This window comes from Halichoerus grypus, chromosome 7, assembly GCF_964656455.1.
Source record: "Halichoerus grypus chromosome 7, mHalGry1.hap1.1, whole genome shotgun sequence".
In the NCBI taxonomy this organism is placed as follows: Eukaryota; Metazoa; Chordata; class Mammalia; order Carnivora; family Phocidae; genus Halichoerus; species Halichoerus grypus.
In genome coordinates, this window is record NC_135718.1 from 150,787,434 (window position 1) to 150,802,018 (window position 14,585).

Consider the following 14,585-nt stretch of genomic DNA (forward strand, 5'->3'; position numbering starts at 1 on the left):
TCAGGTTAAAACCATAGTAGATTGGGGCATCTGGCTGCCTCAATCAGCGGAGCATGTGACTCTTGATCTCAGGGTTGTAAGTTTGAGACCCACGATGGGTGTAGAGATTACTTAAAAGAATAAAAATCTTAAGGAAAAAAAACATCGGGCACCTGGGTGGCTCAGTCGTTAGGCGTCTGCCTTTGGCTCAGGTCATCATCCCAGGGTCCTGGGATCGAACCCCGCATCGAGCCCCACATCGGGCTCGCTGCTCAGCAGGAAGCCTGCTTCTCCCTCTCCCAATCCCCCTGCTTGTGTTCCCTCTCTCGCTATGTCTCTATCTGTCAAATAAATAAAATCTTAAAAAAAAAAAAAGAAAAAACCATCATAGATTTAAAAAAGATGTGAGAAAGATGCATACCCTTTAGAGCTTGAGATAAGCAGATTTAGGTGAAAAGTGGTCATCTTATATTTTCCCTATATGGAGCTGCAAATTTAGGAACCACAGAAGAACTGATGTAGCTGAAGTTGTTCCACAGGGAACAACAGTCTGGTTGGAGGGCAGGAGCTTGAAGCTGTATTTGCTTAGTGCTTTTTGGAATAATAGTTAACCTAGAGTCCTGTTAGTGCTGGGCACTGTCCTAAATATGCTTGCTTTCTTTCTTTCTAAATATTTTATTTATTTGTTTGTCAGAGAGAGCGAGCACAAGCAGGGGGAGCTGCAGGCAGAGGGAGAAGCAGGCTCCCCGCGGAGCAGGGACCCTGGGATCATGACCTCAGCCAAAGGCAGGCGCTTAACCGACTGAGCCACCCAGGCAGCCCTGTTCTGAATCCTTTATTTTATTTTATTTTTTTAAAAGATTTTATTTATTTATTTGACAGAGAGAGACACAGCGAGAGAGGGAACACAAGCAGGGGGAGTGGGCGAGGGAGAAGCAGGCTTCCCACTGAGGAGGGAGCCCGATGCGGGGCTCGATCCCAGGACCCTGGGACCATGACCTGAGCCGAAGGCAGACGCTTAACGACTGAACCACCCAGGTGCCCCTCTTCTGAATCCTTTAAATGCACTAACTCGTTTAATCCTTACACCTAAGAGGAGGCACTGTTATTATTTGTATTTTCAGATGAGGAATTGAGGCAGGAGGAGGTTCAGGGCTCTGCCCGGGGTCATATAGTTGTGAACAGTGGTGCCAGAATGTCAGCTGGATAGACAGGCTTCAGAGCCCGAATTCGAAAGACCACTCACTGTGCTGCCTCTATCAGGGTTACAGATACTAATTACCTGTATGGGAAGAGCTGTCAGAAAGCTTCCCTAAACCTCCCCAGCACTGTCACTCTACAGAACTCCAGAATGCTTTTTGGCAAATTCATGCATAAGAGACCCCATGTGGGGAGGCCCTGCAGGGGGTGCACAAACCCACTCGAGGCCTGAGGCACCACTTACAGAATTCAGAGTGAGTGGTGCCTGGGGGAGTGTGATCTGGGGCTCCAGTGTGTGGCTCCCACTGGTGCCTTCAGAATCCCAGGCTGGATCTGAGATTTCAAGGAAGCATTCCTTACGGATGCAGAGAAATTGCCCTGTTGGCTGAGAAACTTTTTAGTCCTGAGAAAGGGCCTGATGGTGTCACCTTTGGCCTTGGGCATGTGGAATTGAGAAGGAAAAAAAAAGAAGAGTGGATCATGGGGGGGAGCAGATCCTGACAGCCTCTAGCCCCCAACATTAACATAGAGCTAAGTTCCAGGTGGCCTACAGGTTGCCCTCTGCCATAGCCTGGATGTTTGTGTTCTGCCCAGATTCCTCCGTGGAATCCTAGCCTCCAAAGGGGATGGGATTAAGAAGTGGGGCCTTTGGGAGGGGCCTGTGGCTTGAGAGTGGAGTCTCATGAATTAGCGCTTTATTTGAGGGGTGACGGAGTGCTCCCTACCCCTCCAGCCATGTGAGGACCCAGCAGGAAACCTGTATTCTGGGGGCGCCTGGCTGGCTGAGTCAAAAGAGCCTGCGACTCTTGACTTCTGAGTTGTGAGTTCGAGCCCCACATTGGGTAGAGAGGTTACTAAGAAAAAAAAGCCCATATTCTGGAAGAGGGTCTTTGCTAATTCTGCCTGCATCCTCATCTCAGACTTCCAGCCTCTAGAACTGTGAGAAGTAAATTTCTGTTGTTTACAAGTCACCCAATCTATGTTACGTTGTTACAGGAGCCCTAATAGATGAAGACATCCTCTAAATTTTAAAGTCTTTGGGCAAAAAGACAAAACTGCGGGTAGATTCGTGAAATAAGGTTGGTAAAGAAGGTGAAGCCCAATTACTGGCATGACAAAGGACAATTCCCATACCTTTCCCCGTCTGGAACTTAGTGACAGGGGCACACACGGCTTGCTCGCTGTTTTTGTTTTTTTTTAAAAAGATTTTATTTATTTGACAGAGACACAGCGAGAGAGGGAACACAAGCAGGGGGAGTGGGAGAGGGAGAAGCAGGCTTCCTGCTGAGCAGGGAGCCTGATGCGGGGCTCGATCCCAGGACCCTGGGACCATGACCTAAGCTGAAGGCAGATGCTTAACTGACTGAGCCACCCAGGTGCCCCTGTTTTTTTTAAGTAGGTTCGCGTGGAGCCCAGCAGGGCAGAACTCACCACCCTGAGATTAAGACTTGAGCTGAGATCAAAAGTAGGATGCTTAACCAACTGAGCCACCCAGGCACCCCAAATTTTATTTCATTTTATTTCATTTTATTTTTTATTGCTTAAGTTGAATGCTGGCTCCCTGCAAATACCCCCCAAATCATCTGTCAGCAAGGCAAAGCTGAGTTGATTGTCTGCTGTAATTAAGGGAAGACCGACGTTGAGGAAGTAGAGTCTCAGTGGGGGCGGGCAAAGGTAAGATGTCGAGAGTTTTGGAGTCTGGTTTAAACTAAGTCAATGTGGGGGGGCCTCTGCATGATAACTTAGGAAAAGCAAGTAGGGGAGGGTTTCCTAAATACTGTTGTTTGATGAGCCATTTTACTCTAACGAGGCTTGGTTGGGATGTCTAGTTATTTGCAACTTCATCTTCTGGGCCGAGTTTTCTAGAATAGTAAGGTCTGATAATGCAGATCTTTTAGTCAAGTCACCTAATGTAGATAGTAAACGGTGTGGGTGTGATACAGTTTTTGAATATAGGTGAGGTTCGGTGGGGTGAGGTCCAGAGCCGATGACCAAGAAAGAATTCATGAGGCGTCTTTGGTGCAAAATGATGGTTTTATTAAAGCACAGGGAGAGGACCCATGGGCAGAAAGAGCCGGGATTGTGAGCAGTGACTGATTATATACTTGGGAGTTGGGGGTAAGGAAAAAGGGAGGTTTTCTTTCTTCTCTCTCTTTCTCTTTCTCTTTCTTTCTTTCTTTCTTTCTTTCTTTCTTTCTTTCTTTCTTTCTTTCTTTCTTTCTTTCTTTCTTTCTTTCTTTCTTTCTTTCTTTCTCTTTCTTTCTTTCTTTCTTTTTCTTTCTTTCTCTCTTTCTTCTTTCTTTCTTTCTTTCTCTTTCTTTCTTTCCTTTCTTTCTTTCTCTCTCTCTCTCTTTCTTTCTTTCCTTCATTTTATTTATTTATTTGAGGGAAAGAGAGAGGGAACGAGAAAGGGGGTGGTCAGAGGGAGAAGCAGACTCCCTGTCCAGCAGGGAACCTGATGAGGGACTCAATCCTGGGACTCCAGAATCATGACCTGAGCCTAAGGCAGTTGCTTAACCAACTGAGCCACCCGGGCACCCCGAAAAAGGGAGGTTTTCCAAAAATTTTTGTATGCTAAAGAGGACCTACAAGATATTGGAGGCCTTGTCATTGTTAAGTTAAGGTTGTTTTTCCCTCTAGGAAATCATTAACATGAAGACAGTGGGAGTTTTGTTCTGGAAATTAGGTTATTGATAAGAATGCTTTTTTCTTGTAAATCACTAAGGCAGTTTGTAACTGAGGGAGACTCATGTCTTGCTGGACTGTGATCTCTGTAAGTTAACCATTTGTTTTTCTTTCCCGTAGCAGACCTCAGGAGTGCCTGAGGAATGTCACACAGATCCCACCTGGGAGTTGGGGTGGGGGTGGCGGGTGTCAGCTTGTGCTTTGTCCTCAGCTTGCCTTCTGCTCCCTCATCAGGTGCAGATTGGCTTAGTACTCAACTCAAAAAGTTTGGAGTGTGTTACATGTCGCAGCCCAAAGGAATTAGGAAAGAAAGGGCAGGGAATTTAATAGATAAGGAAAAGTGCGAGGGCAGGTATCTGTGGAGAAAGGGTGCTTTTCCTGCAACTAGATGCCACCACCAGGTGGAGCTAGGCCCTTCTGGCAAGGCCCTTCCCAAGGCGATGCTAAATTACAGGCAGGGTTTGTTGGAGATACTTAAGCATGAGGGAATAAAAATAGTCCATCTCACCCATCAGATTGACGAAAGTTGAAATGTTTGTGTAGGGGAGGAAAAATAATTTTCCTTTACCCTTCTAGGTCCTTGGCAGAGAACCCTTTTTAATAGAAGACAGATTAACAGGAGAAAAACAAGTTTAATAACATGTACACCTCCTATATGCATGAGATACCCAGCAAAACCAAGTAACTTCCCCAAAGGGTGTGAGTCATCATCTTAAGTACTGTCTCTAGCTAAAGACAAAGATGTTGGGGGCGGGGGAGAGCCAGTTAAGGGAGGTTTTCAGGTAAAGCACAGTAAGCCAGGGTAAAGAGGTTATGCAGATTTAAGTCTTTCCCTTCTCCAAAGATAAAAGTTAGGAGATTAGGTCACTCCCCTCTTCCTGTTACAGTGAGGGAGGCACCCTTACAAATGGAGATTTCCCTTATATATGCAAATATCTCTTACAAAGGGTCACTTCTGTTTTTCGGAGCTTTTCCTGCAGACAGTTTCTTTAAAACATCCCGCTCAAGATAATCCTTATGCCAAAGAGGCATATTTGGGGGTGACGTTCTGCTTCCCTTCATTTGATAATATGCTCGATTTGGCAAGGCTGTGGGGAAAGAAGTACTCAGATATTGTTGGTGGGAATACAAAAAGGTATAACTCTGATGGAGAGCAATTTGGCAATATCTTAACAAAACGACATACACAGTTAATATTTGACCTGGCAACCCCATGTCTAGGAACTGATCCTGAAGCTTGAGCTCTAACAATACAAAAATACATGTACACAAAATTACTTAATTGCAGCATTATTTGTAATTGCAACATATTGGAAACTACCCCCAAAAGTTCAAATACACAGGCATTTGGTTCAATAAACTATGATATATTCACACAATGAAATCCTATGCAACTGTAAAAAAATAGTGAAGACTTTGAAGGGGAGCAAAATATCCCACCCCAAAGTATGCCTCTGGCATACTGATTATTTTAAAGTGGTTATTTTTAAGAAATTACAGGCAGAAGAGAAATGTGAAAACTGACCCTTTTGTAAGAGACATTTGCATTTATAAGGGAAATCTCCATTTGTAAGGGTGTCTCCCTCACTTATACCCGGAAGAGGGAAGTGACCTAATCTCTAGAAACTTCTGAATGGAGAAGGCCGCAAGGTAAATCTGCATAACAACCTCACTCTTGTTTACTGTGCCTCTCTAGGTCACCTCCCGTAACTGACTTCTCCCCCCCAACAGCTTCTTTTGTCTTTAAGGTGCTGGCTTCAGCAATTTCAGGGAGTTTTCCTTGTGTACAGGAGGTATACATGGCATTAAACTTCTGTTTGTTTTTTTTCCCGTTAATCTGTCTTATATCAGTTTAAGAACCTAGAAGAGAATAAGGAAAAATATTTCCTCCCCTACAGTTCGTATTAACTGATTTGAGGTATTTTTCCAGGATATATTTGCTAAATGAAAAAAAAAGCAAGGCTACCTTTTTAGTAAGAAAAGGAGATAAAATAAGAACGTGTACTATAAGGGCGCCTGGGTGGCTCAGTCATTAAGCATCTGCCTTCGGCTCGGGTCATGATCCCAGGGTCCTGGGATCGAGCCCCACATCGGGCTCCCTGCTCGGTGGGAAGCCTGCTTTTCCCTCTCCCACTCCCCCTACTTGTGTTCCCTCTCTCGCTGACTCTCTCTGTCAAATAAATCTTAAAAAAAAAAAAAAGAATGCGTACTATATTATTTTTGCAGAAACACACAGGAAGATAAAATTAATGAGATTGGTTATCTACAAGAGGTGATAAGATTAGGGTGAAAGAGACAGGAGATGGAGTGTCACTTCTCTGAGTGTACTGTTTTGCCTAGTTTTGATTTTTGTAACCGTTAAATAACAAAAATTCAACTGAGTAAATTTTTTTTTAATTTTTAATTTTTTTTAGTAGGCTCTATGCCCAGCATGGAGCCCAACATGGGGCTTGAACCACCGACCCTGAGATCAAGACCTGAGTTGAAATCAAGAGTTGGATGCTCAACTGACTGAGTCACCCAAGTGCCCCTCAACTGAATAAATTTTATTATTTTTTCAAGGTTTTACTTATTTATTTGTAAGAGAGAGAGAGCACAAGCAGGGGAAAGTGGCAGGCAGAGGGAGAAGCAGGCTTCCTGCTTAGCAAGGAGCCTGATGTGGGACTTGATCCCAGGACCCTGGGATCATAACCTGAGCCGAAGGCAGATGCTTAACCGACTGAGCTATCCAGGTGCCCTTCAACTGAGTAAATTTTAAAGATCTAATGGGCTTTATTAATCAATTCATGAATCGGGAAGCATCCCATCTAGCAAGTATAGGGGAGCTCCAAAGGGCTACAGAAAAGGGAAGGTTTTTAAAGGTAGAGAGGGAGTGGGAAAAAGGAAATTATTAACAAAGAATCTATTCTTTTAGGCAAGGTCGTCTCCTAAGAGGAACGGTAGGGGTCTATCAGTAAAATTCCTAGTACTGACCAGGAAATCCTTTGTTGACTGGTTAAAGGTTAGATTTCTGGGGGGGTTCAAGCTACTTTTAGGTTAGGCAGTAAGTTTTGGTCTACTGACTTGGGGCCTTAACCTAAACAACACCATTTGGGGTCTCTGGTTTTCTTTTTAACAGAACCATGTTAATGTTTTGCACATAAAAAAATAAATCATTGAGGGCGCCTGGGTGGCTCAGTCGGTTAAGCGTCTGCCTTTGGCTCAGGTCATGATCCCAGGGTCCTGGTATCCAGCCCAGAGTTGGGCTCCCTGCTCAGCGGGGAGCCTGCTTCTCCCTCTCCCCTTGTTCCACCCCCTGCTCATGCTCTCTGTCAAATAAATAAATACAATATTAAGAAAGGGGGGGGCATCAGGGTGGCTCAGTCTGTTAAGTGTCTGCCTTTGGCTCAGGTCATGACCGGAGTCCCCAGGATTGAGTCCTGCATCTAGCTCCCTGCTTAGCGGGAGTCTGCTTCTCCCTCTGCCCCTCACCCTGCTCGTGGTCTTTCTCTCTCTCTCTCAAATAAATAAACAAAATCTTAAAAAAAGATAAATCAATGAGAAAGAATAGGAATTACATGGGAGTGCTTGCCAAGAGACTCCCGTAACAGTGCAAAGGAGCTGGGCATTGACCATGCTTGAGCTAGGATAGTCTTGAAACCATACTAAAGAGACAAATCGAACATAGCCTGGCAAAGGTCTCAAGTCAGGGCTGCACATTTTGGGAGAAGGTACTTCTAGAGACTGTTGAATGTGCTGGGTGAAGAGTCAAACCTAAAAACCACTGAGTGACTGATTAAAGGGAGAAGTCTCTGGAAGCAGAAAACGAGAAAGTAAGGAGTGTCAAATGGCAAAAATAAACACAATTTAGTAATGAACTTGATGTCCCTTATTTCACTAGAAAGCCATCCATAGTTTGGGGAGTACCTCACAGTAGTCTGGTCAAAGAGAGAGTCTTCATCACCTGGCCCTTGTGGGCAGTGCGGTGTCAAGGTCCCAGAGCAAGCGGGTGGTGGGGGACAGTGACAGGCAGGATTCATGGCCTCGTTTGCATCAGCAACCAGCCAAAAGCAAGCACTGCTTTGGAGGCCTTGGGAAGAATTTCCATAAGTTGCCAGCCACCAGGATACAGAGGAACAGGGCTTGGAGGGAGGCTCAGTGGGAAACAGTACACTCAGGAAATAAGAAACAACTTGTGACTTTTGCTACCCAAATTCTTGCTGTTAGTGAAGGAAAAATTGTGAAGGATTTTGAAATGGCGAATACTGAGCATCCCTCCCAGCGGAATACTAGGATTTGTCTAGACTAGAGGACCCGCCTTGGAGATTTTGGACTCTGCAGAGGTTAGTATTCTTCATTATCTTTGACTGTTTTGCAACTCTGTAGGGAAAGAAGTTAACTCAGAAGTCTGATGATGATGCAGATGGTCCATGTTCATAGAAATGCGAATGATTTTTGTCTTGTACCGATCTGATTGGGTTCTCTGCAGAAAGGAGGTGATTTCTATAAATTACATTTTTGCTCTATAGGACTAATTAATGAGTAGTTAACATGTTCATTTTATATTTCTTTTTTTTTTTTTATATTTCTATGGGAGTCATGATTTTACCTTAAAAAAAATCTTTTTGGGGTGCCTTGGTGGCTTAGTCGGTTAAGCCGCCATCTTTTGATTTTGGCTCAGGTCATGATCTCAGGGCCGTGGGATTGAGCCCGTGCACTGGTTCCGCACTCATCGGGGAGTCGGCTTGAGATTTTCTGCCCCTCCCCCCACTCTCTCTTTTCCTCAAATAAATAACTAAATCTTAAAAAAAAAAAAAAAAAAAGGTCTTTTAGGGCTCCTGGCTGGCTCAGTCAGTAGAGCATGGGACTCTTGATCTCAGGGTTGTTGAGTTTGAGCCCCAGGTTGGGTGTAGAGATTACTTAAAAAAATAATAATTAAAAAAGATAAAAATCTTTCAACTACCCAATGTGGGCTGAGGGAGCTGGCAGTCAGCAGGGGGAGGGGGAGGGGGGTATGGATTTGTTGGGCCTGAAGCTTATACAAGTTGGGGGGGGGCTCTTTAAGAAAAATAATGCATTAAGTAGAGGGCCTTGGAAGAGGTCCTGAAGCTTCAACTTCTTAAACATTACAGTGAATCTACCTCTTAACATTGTTGAAAGATCGTTTTCGGAAAAAAGGTAAAATGAATCTCATACAGATATGAAAATGATCCCAGTTAAAGATTTTGTTTTGCTCATAGGGGAGACTCACGCAGGCATTATAATCGGTTCAAATGAGACTAGAAAAAACAAATTTATTTATTTATAAAAATTTTTAAAGTTTTTTTTTTTTTTTTTTTTAAGTAATCTCTACACCCAATGTGGGGCTCGCGCAGGACGCCACGCCCCCAAACTTGCTTCCACCCGAGCGGGGTGGGCCACCGGGAACCTCCGTGGCCGCGAAGCCTGTCTCCTCGCCACAGCCGAGGACCAATGAAACTTGGGGGGGGCCGGCCGCGCCCTGCACTGCTGTGATGAGACAAAGGGGACATCTAGCGGCCGCTTGTCTTGCTTCCTTTCCTCGCGGTCCCGACCACAGTCTCGGAGGGGATCTGTCCGCGGAGAAGGTGCGGGCTCCGGGCTGTGTGGGAGGAGGACTCCGCCCGTGTCGCCCCCGGGGCTCCGGTGGGACCCGCGCTCCGGCGGGAGGGGCCCCGGGGAGGCGGCGGGAGTGCCGGGGATGCTCGGCTTCCTGGGGACGGGGGCCCCGCGGCGGACCCGGTCCCTTGCCAGCCTCCTCGCGCCTTGCGACACCTGCGGCGCGCCCCACTGCCCCCCCCCCCGGCGGTGCATCCCGGCCCGCGGCCCCGCGCTGGGCAGTGCGGACCTACGGAAGGGGCCCATCCGGAAAGGCCGCTCTGGGAGCGTGAGGAGCTCCCTGAATCCACGTTCCGAAGCGCCGGGGCCTGCGGGGGTGAGTGTGTGGCGGGGGAAGCAGCCCGGGAGCGGGGTGCGCAGGTGGCTTTTCTGCAGGTGGACAGAGAGCGGTGGGAGAAAGGGGATTACGGAAAGAGTTACTGAGATTAATCTCCTTTTACTGCTCTTTGCAGGACAATGTAAAGAGGGATATTTTTTTTTTCTGATTATTTTGTGCCTATTTTAATTGTGATTTAATAAATACGACCCCTCCAGGGGACTTAACCTTACCAACTTTTAAGTCTACAAAGTTGCAACAAATATTGCAGAAACTACTGTCATAGGCTAAATTGTGTGTGTGTCGTCCCCCACCCCTCATTCAATTCATAAATTGAAGTTCTAACCCCTCAGACCCTAGAAGATGACTGTATTTATAGATAGGTCCTGTAAAGATGTAATTAAGGTAAATGAAGTCATTAGGGTAGACCCTAACCCAATATGATTCGGGTTCATATAAGAAGAGGTAATCAGGACTTAAATGCAGACCCAGGGATGACCTTGTGAGGACACTGCTAGATGGGGCCATTTGCAAGTCAAGGAGAGAGGCTCCGGTAGAAATCACACTTGCCCACACCTTATGATCTTGGACGTCCAGCCTCCATCCGGAATTGTGAGAAAATGAGTTTTTGTTTAAGCTCCCACGTCAGCTCTAGCAAACAAGTGCCGCTGTGTTTAAGGATGGTGCCTATTGAGCACATTCTTAACTTCTACAGGAGAAGTGCTCTAGCTATATTCCATGTTTCCATTCATCCTCGACTCATTCCTCAGTCTGATTTTACCCACACACCAGTATCTCGCTCCAGTCCTGTGTTTTGGAGGCTGAGCGTCTGGGGCTCATCCATTTCTCCACAACAAAGGCTGTTGGCTGTGGAAGTCGGCTAGGTGGGTTCCTCAGTTCCAGTGTGGGAGCTCCACTTGAGGAATCATTTTTGTGTTAGGTGCCCCAGAGCGCCCGTTTTCCTTCAGATAGGAAACAGGAAATTATAAGCAGCATTTAAATTGAGAGTCTATTTTGCATGGAATAGTTTATAGCAAAACACAAACAGAAACAAAATTACACTCTTTCATCAGGGTAGGGACATTTTGGGAAACGGGCACATCAGTAGACTGACTGGTGGTGGTCGTGTACATGGTCACAACCTTTTTTTGGACACATTATAGCAGCGCCTTTCAATGGCCCTAAAATTGTTCACACTCTGAAGTTCAGTAATCCCTCTCACAGGAATCTGCCCTAAGGAAATAAACAGAAGCAAAAGATCATATACATACATATGTGGAAAATGTTCATTGTAGCATGCTTTGTAAGAGTAAAAAGTTGGAAAGCAACCAAATTCTCAACAATCAGCAAGTTGTTAAGTTAGAACACAAAAGCCAATGAAATATATGCAGCTATTAAAAATGATAATCATGAGGGCGCCTGGGTGGCTCAGTTGGTTAAGCGACTGCCTTCGGCTCAGGTCATGATCCTGGAGTCCCTGGATCGAGTCCCACGTCGGGCTTCCTGCTCAGCAGGGGGTCTGCTTCTCCCTCTGACCCTCTTCCCTCTCGTGCTCTCTGTCTCATTCTCTCTCTCAAATAAATAAATAAAATCTTTAAAAAAAAAATGATAATCATGAAGAACATGTAAAAACATGAATAATGTTTATGATTTTTATGCATGTACCTATTGAGGATGCAAATTAGCATCCATTTTATAATTACATCTATGTGAAAAAGTATAGTCAAAAATTGAGAGATGGTAAGAATGAATACAAAATTTTCTTAGGGTAACAAGGCTGTGAATTTCTTTTTCTTTTAGACATTTTATTTGAAGTATTTGTAATTTTTAAAAAAGATTTTTATTTACTTATTTGAGAGAGACAGAGATAGCAACAGAGATAGTGAGAGTAAAAGCAGGGTGGAGAGGGAGAAGCAGGCCCAAGTATTTATAAATTTTACATTAAAGAAGTGATCTGAATATGTTGGACCATACTGGAGGGCTTTGTCAAAATATAATTTTAAAAAGTTGAAACATGGGGACCCCTGGTGGCTCAGTCCGTGAAGCATCTGCCTTCCGCTCAGGTCATGACCCCAGGGTCCTGGGATGGGGTTCTGCATCGGGCTCCCTGCTCAGTGGGGAGCCTGCTTCTCCCTCTGCCTGCCACGGGCTCTCTCTCTCTCTCTCTGACAAATAAATAAAATCTTTAAAAAAAAAAAGTTGAAACATGACTCATACAACTCTACAGTAAACATGTGTCAAAGGTTTATTCAACTCAGTGAGGAAACTGACCTGCCGTATAGCTGGTTCAAAGCATTCACAAGATGCCTGGGTGGCTCCGTCGATTAAGTGTCCGACTCTTGATTTCGGCTCAGGTCGTGATCTCAGGGTCAGGTGATCAAGCCCTGAAGTGGGCTCTGAGCTCAGAGTCCGCTTGAGATTTTCTCTCTCCCTCTGCCCCTCCCCTGTCAATCAATCAATCAATCAATCAATAAAACCTTAAAAAAAACAAACCCCAAACAAAGAGCATTTGCAGAATAGAGATTGGTAGAGTCAGGAAGGGCATGATGGAGTAAGTCAACTAAGTTAGAGACAAACTGAGCAATACACCTTTGGGCTAGTCTTCGGTCATTTGTATTTTTACTGGGCAAAATTTATAAGTTACATGTAACTTTAGGCTTTAGGCCCTAATTAATGGTGAAGAGCAAATCAAACAACGTATAATGCAAACCACATATGTATTTAATATTTCCTATTGACACTATTAAAAGAAATAAAAAGAACCGTGAAATTAATACATTTGTGTGTGTAGCCAAAGTATTATCATTTCAACATGTAGTCAATAACAAAAAATTTATTTTCTTGCTAACTCTTCAAAATCCAGTGTGTATTTAACACTCACAGCTCAGCTCAATTTGTATGCTAAGTTTTCACCAGAAACTGTTGATCTGCATTTAGATTTCATAAAATTTACAATTGAAGAAGTTGCTCCAAACACAGTTAAAGACATACTTAAAACCTCCCCAGTAACTGAAAACTATCCAGTTTTTATTTTATTTTAATTTTAATTTTTTTAAAAGGTTTAATTATTCTTAAGTAATCTCTACACCCAACGTGGGGCTCCAGCCTACAACCCTGAGATCAAGAGTCACACACTCCACTGACTGAGCCAGCCAGTCACCCCAACCTTGGTTTTTTTAAAAGCAGCATTACTGGAGATACAATTCACATATCATACAACCCACCCATTTAAAATGTACAATTTAATGGTTTTTAGAATATCCACAGAGTCATGTAACCATTACCATAGTCAGTTTTAGAACATTTTCAACATCCCCCAAAACACCCATAACCACTGCAGTCACACCCTGTTTCCCCTCCCAACTCCCTCAGGCCTAGGCAACCACTGATCTACTTTCTGTCTCTATGGATTTGTCTCTTCTGGACATTTCGTATAAATGGTTCATCCTTTTTGTAGCATGTATCAGTACTTAATTCCTTTTAATCGCCAAATAATATTCCATTGTGTGGATTTGCCATGTTTTATTTATTTATCATCAGTTGATGTGAGACAGAGCAGGGACTGGACTTGGGTCCCCTCAACCCTGACCGCAGAATCCAGCATTCTTTGGCTGCCTCCATGAGGAAGAAAAAAAAGCTAAAACTCAGTGCCTCTTGAGTAGCATCTTGGGCGAGTGCAAAGGGAGGATGCTTATTGAAAGGAGCATGTGGGCTACAAAGACTGACAGTGAGCAGACCCCACTGCTGACCTTTCACCGACTTCCCTCCTCATAATAATAGTGAAAATCATGCTCAAGGGTGGAGGTTGAACCTGCTAATTAGACATGAAGATGCATGAAGAGGCATGACCTTTAAGCGCACAGGTGCTAATGAATCCCCACGTCTACATGCTTCCATGTCACCCTTCCCCCCCTTCCTACCTTCCTTCCTTCCTTCCTTTTTCTTTTCTCCGCACAGTATTTGTTCGTTGTTTATTTATCAAGAGAAACTATTCCATAACCCAATATTCACGTTTCATTGTTCAGGAATACAGGTCATTGACAAACTTCAATGGAACTCAACCCAAAGAAGTTCTTTACATTCCAAATTGCTTTGCACTCTGGAAGATACCAGCCTCTTCACCTCCTCAAAATCTTTCATGGAATCATAATTTATATAGAAATCTGCATATGCCCTTCTTTCTTGGTTTGGCCACAGCAAACTTATAGAAGTTTGCAACCCCCAGGGATACAGCCAAGGCTCCAACAATGTGAAATCACGGACCCTCGGCCACATGGCCTCGCATCTGAGGTTTCATCAAAACACTGGAAGTCGTGGTAGTTATTCTCTCATCGCCAACCTCAAACCCAGCGTCCTTCCTGACACAGAAATGGACGGCATTCCCGCCACCGAAGTTTCTTTAAAAAACTCTGCCTGACCTCTCAGCGAGCCCACTTGAGGATTCTTTGATCTGCCTCCCTTGTGCTCAAGCAAAAGCCCCAATAAAGCCTTGCCTGGGACTCCATTTAGCCTTTTGTCAATTTCTTTTTTTTCTGTTTTTTAAAAGAGCTTTCATTCTTTCTTTCTTTCTTTCTTTCTTTCTTTCTTTCTTTCTTTCTTTCTTTCTAGAGAGCAGGGGCGTGGGGAGTAGGGGCGTGGGGAGTGGGGGTGTGGAGGGGGGTGGCAGAGGGAGAGGGAGAGAATCTCAAGCGGACTCTGTGCTGAGTGCAGAGGCCAACCTGGGGCTCCGTCTCATGACCCTGAGATCATGACCTGAGCCGAAATCAAGAGGTAACCAACTGAGCCACCC

At 44.6% G+C, this 14,585-nt stretch overlaps 1 long non-coding RNA gene across 1 annotated transcript; it reads left to right on the top strand.

Annotated features, from left to right (window-relative positions):
* The first annotated feature begins 9,457 nt into the window (after nt 1-9,457).
* Nucleotides 9,458-14,300, top strand: LOC118530968 (uncharacterized). The gene is made up of 2 exons (XR_004914913.2): nt 9,458-9,796; nt 13,822-14,300. It is a non-coding gene; the product is annotated as an uncharacterized LOC118530968 (long non-coding RNA).
* The last annotated feature ends 285 nt before the right edge of the window (nt 14,301-14,585 follow it).